The sequence below is a fragment of the Amphibalanus amphitrite genome, unplaced genomic scaffold, assembly GCF_019059575.1.
Source record: "Amphibalanus amphitrite isolate SeventyFive unplaced genomic scaffold, NRLGWU_Aamphi_draft 000178F_arrow, whole genome shotgun sequence".
NCBI lineage: Eukaryota > Metazoa > Arthropoda > Thecostraca > Balanomorpha > Balanidae > Amphibalanus > Amphibalanus amphitrite.
In genome coordinates this window covers 88880-93937 of record NW_024881673.1, presented here as the reverse complement: position 1 = coordinate 93937, position 5058 = coordinate 88880, and the positions used below count along the sequence as shown (strand labels likewise).

The 5058-nt window shown below is 41.5% G+C and overlaps 1 long non-coding RNA gene across 1 annotated transcript; it reads left to right on the top strand.

Moving 5' to 3' along the window:
* Window positions 1–3943: 3943 nt before the first annotated feature.
* Window positions 3944–4841, top strand: LOC122383977. The gene is made up of 3 exons (XR_006256927.1): window positions 3944–4018; window positions 4297–4367; window positions 4732–4841. It is a non-coding gene; the product is annotated as an uncharacterized LOC122383977 (long non-coding RNA).
* Window positions 4842–5058: the final 217 nt, after the last annotated feature.

The following is a 5058-nucleotide window of genomic DNA, read 5'->3' as shown; positions in this document are numbered from 1 at the left end:
GCGCCGCCGTTTTTGGTACACCTTATCATACATCAATTCTACACATGTTGTGAAAATTTCAGACCAAGGTCATTCAAGGTCAGGTCACCAGGTCACTTGAAGTGACCTCACCTCATAAAATGTTTCAATGTCTGTCATAGCTACACCGAGTGACCGATCGCTTTGAAACTTTCAGCGATTGCTAAGAGCAATAGCATGTACAAAATGTTTATCTCAGAATTTTGATATCGATGACCTAAGGTCAGGTCAATTTTGCGACCTCCCCATTAGGGGAAGCCGGGGGAAGCCCGGGCGCGGGGGAAGCCCGGCCACCCCGTTTCCGGCTAAATTATTCACAATAAAATGCTCAACTGTTTGTCCTTTCAGCGTGGCAGCTAAGGTAACGCGAGCAAAAAAGTTAAGGCCGACAAAAAATGCATATTGTTAAAGTTATAGCGCAAAAATGATATTTTAAGGGTTTTTAGCTAAAAAGTGAGATGTGTTGCACTGTTAATGTTATACCATACAGTACTAATATTTATACGAATGTTATGTAAGGACCGTTTAAGTGTTTGTAGTGAGGGGTGACGAGGCAGGCTGGCTTAAGTATGACATTTTTTCGAATATCGCTGTTCTAAAATAAAAATTAGCACATTGGGGTAACCCCGGGCGAGTGGCCAAGCTTACCCCCAACCGAGAGCATGGCCACTAAACCACTGTTTTCCATGAGATAATAGGTACTGAGCATGTTTGGTTTACACCTAGATCAAAGATAAATTTCGAAAATAAACATGTTATCATAGACAAAGCCAGTCATGTCACTTAAGGTCAACTAGGGTCAAACTACGTTTTTGCAGATAACGCGACAGACAATGAAGCTAGAGCTTCAAAAATGGTGTCGTTGTGTTCTTCTTCATCAGCCGAGTCGAATGATATGCAATATGATGCATTAAGGTAAAAAGAAAAATAAATTTTAAGGAATTTTGAAATACACATTTTTTGTCAATTTTGCATCACGATTTTCATCGACCTGTACTGTATATGTAGTAGACGCTAGCTTAAATACCAGTAGTGACATAAACTCTAAGATGTCCAGAGCTAATTAGTACCTTAATATTTCACTTTCCGTTAATATTTGGAAAACACATAATGGTTTCATCAACTCGTTGTAAAGCGCTGGGGAGGTGGCCGGCGTTACCCCTATGCCGGGCTTACCCCAGAAAAATCAACACTTTTTTGAAACTCGATTTTCTCAACCTTATACTTATTCCACGAAACCGAATTTTTGGGAAAACACAGCCAATGAACTTAGCTAGCTAGCAGGATGTCAACATTTTATACAGCACGTATGGTATGTAATAAAAATCAAAAAGAGCTTACTATGCCGGGCTTCCCCCGGCTTCCCCTATAAGTCAATGGGAGAAAATTGAAATGCGTCTCTTTTGGACGAAAGACATTATAAACACTCCCAAACACCGAATTATAAGTGGTTTAGACACACTGAACATGAAAATGGTGTCCGTGACCCTTGTTTATGCCCTGAGGTCATCTTAGGTCACGAATGGTATCTAACAGTTTTTCGCAAATAACTTTTGATAGAGGCATGCTAGAGCGATGAAAATGCCTTATATGTGTTCAGCTTGACGATACGGATCGGCTGATATGCAACATGACCCTTTCCGGTCAGGTCATGACCTTGACCTGAGGTCAAATTTTCAAGTTGACCTTTCAAGGTCAAATTATAGTTCATTCGATGCGTCTTGACGAGAGGAACACGATGCCGGTGAAAGTAAGCTAGTACAAGGCTTGTGTCAAAAGTTATTGCAGAAAAACTGTTTCCGAAAAAATCGGCTATTTTTACAGTTTTTGCCCCCTGCAGGCAAAACCGTTGACGTTAGGTCAAATCTGAGAGAATTATTCAGAAAGGGCATTAAAAGGGCTATCGAATGCACTTTTCCGCGGCGCTGTAGCTCTATTGGTTCCCGAGTTATGCGTTGGCTTCTTAGAAATTTTCGACATTCGACCTGGAAATCGGCGAAATTTTGCCTTCAATGACCTCTGGTGACCTGACCTTTGACCTGACCAAAAAATTGACCGAAGTGATTTCGTCATTATTTTTGACGCTCTTTCGAACGCCGCCTTCCGCGGATCGCTACGTGGCCCAGGAGCCGAGTTACAAGGGGGGGTGTTCAAACACCCCCCCCCCCCAGCAGGGCGTGGAAATCCAGGACCCCCAGCAGGGCGCGGGTTAATCAGATCAATAGGAAGAATAATATGTATAATAAAATAAAACGCTTTAATAATAAAATATAATAATAAAACGCTGACAACGGATTCCGTCAGGATTTTGCTGACCGTTGGACTGGTTGAGAGGTGAATTCACTGTATTTTACAACAGTTTCATCGGTTTACGGTCAATTTGTATTTTTTCGCTTATAGATCATTAACCAGCACCACCACCAGCACAACCGGCCTCAGCACCAAGCCCGTCACCAGCGTCCGTAAATGTCTTATCACAAATTGACTTTAAAATTGGAGGTATTTGATTTTTGTCGTAAGTTCGACTTTCGAGGCACATTTTTAGTTTGTTTTTCATCACCAATTCTATTACGATAGGCTATACATTGTATTGTTACAAATATTCCATCAGGAATACCAATGATCGTAAAACCTGTTAAGAAAAGAAGTGAAGCTATATTTTCTTACAATGAAGAGCAACTCAACATGTGCTGATTCTTTTCCAGACCATCAACCATCACCACCACCAGCACCACCGGCCTCAGCACCAAGCCCGCCACCAGCCTCCGTGAGTACAGACGCGATATCGGCGGGCACATTGTCGCCCGCTTTACTCGTCAATAGGAAATAAAATATTTGGCAATTGTAATGAATGTTGATAGGATACAAATTTTATCTAAATGATTTTTTTTTCAACTGCCAGACGATCAGTTCTGACTTTTCATTTTGTTATGAATGGTCGGGTTTCTGCGTCAAATAACCACAATTATCATTTTTTGTTTTTTACGGGATTTTTATCAAAATAAAAGAAGAAATTGGTACAATATACCTAGGCCTATTTGACATTACGTATGTAATGTCAAACCAATTTCAGTCATAAATGTTGTGTGATTAGCAGTTTTACTATATCTGTATTATATGCGGCGCTAATTGGTCTCTACGTACCTAATAATTGAAACCTTTGTATTATTTTAGGTCCACCACCATCACCAGCGTCCAGCACCGCCACCAGCACCATCGGCTCCGGGACCAGGCCCACCACCAGCCTCCGTGAGTGTCTGATTTTTTATTGAAACCTGAAAACGTAAAACTTTTTTTTTTGCTTTGCTGCACATGATATTTTGTCAGTAATTTCTGCTTCACAATCAATGCAATGGAAGAACTGTAGAACTATCCTCACTCAAATATTGGTAACGGACTCTGTCATGATTTTTTTTTTCTGACCATTAGACTGGTTCAGAGGTGAACCCATTGTATTTCTGAACAGTTGCATCTATTTGCGGTTAATTTGTATTTCTTTCCTTTCAGACCATCCACCACCAGCACCACCAGCACCACCGGCCTCAGCACCAAGTCCACCACCAGCAGGTAGGTGCGGCTCCAGAAATACTCCCCTTTTCCAAACCTTTGACCTTTGTGTTGTTTCCATTTGTATGTTTCAACTAACGTTAAAATATCGATGGCGTGTTTGTTTGTTTGTTTATTTATTTATTTATTTATTTATTTATTTATTTATTTGATTGATTGTTTGTTTGTTTGTTTGCGTGTTTGTTTTTTATAGCAGGCTGAGGCTCGTTACGACGAAACAAACACATCCTCATAAATGTTTGGCTGTTACGTCAAAACTGAGGTCATTTATATCCAGACTGTTAAGTTTTCTACAAAACCTCAGGAAATAGAAATAAAAATATGATCAAGTATTGATGAGAATTACCATTTATTTTAGGTCCACCATCACCACCAGCCATCACCAGCACCAGCACCAGCACCACCGGCCCCGGAATCACCAGCACCAGCCTCCGTGAGTGTTTTAGTATTGTACTGACAGTGTACAGACACGCATGAATTGTGTATGTGTTATCAATACATTGATAAATGATTTGATAGTAATCTCAAACAGCTTTGTGTATGCTTAGTATTAGTTTATTTCTACCTTCATCTCATAAATATTGTGAGGAGTCTTGCAAGCGATATACCTGGGCCAGTTGTCATGTCGTCAAAAAAAAAAACTTCGAGTTACGATGTATACCTACAAAGTACAAATGGTGCAAGTGCTAAATATTTATCTTTCTGTTTCAGATCCCCTGCCAGCTTTGGCAGCACCACCACCAGCACCGCCGGCCTCAGGACCAAGCCCACCACCAGCGGGCGTAAGTTCACCAGCGGAATCTGCTTATTGATATGAACATATTTTCCTGGGTCAATGTCCCATGCGTCTCTATTCCCGTGTCCCTTATATTTTTATTTTAAATATGTATTTTGGTATTTTTATGTAGTCCTTTGCATTATGTATTGCGTACCTAATTGTATAAAGTGTTTTTTATAAAGTCCTTTTTGTTACATGCCAACCTAGACTCCTCCATATCGATAATGCAGTAGTCAGCAACATAGTAACTAATAGTATTAGTAATACAGTAGTCCATGATGCTAATAAAAGTATAACTTGAAATATGCAGATGACGTCATACATAAATATGCTAGAAGAATAACTTGTCCATTTACCTACACCGGCAGGTTGACGGAGGCGGGTGTGCGGCTCTGGCGCAGCTGAGCCGTCGACCGCCGGAGCCAATCCGGCAGTCCGGCATTTCAGCTGCCGCACAGTCGCCCGTCACAGAACCAGAGGCCTCCCCAGACAGGTTAGTTTCGGGAACGTTTTTTTTGGGGGGGAGGAATTGATGTTCTGGAATTAACCCGCGCACCGACGGGGGTCTGCGCCAACTTCGCACCGACGGGGGGGCGGATGACCGCCCCCCCCTGAGATCTCAAGAACGAAGCAAGATAGCGACAATCGGTAAACGGCATCGGATACGCACGGTCAAGATCTACAATTTTTACTAA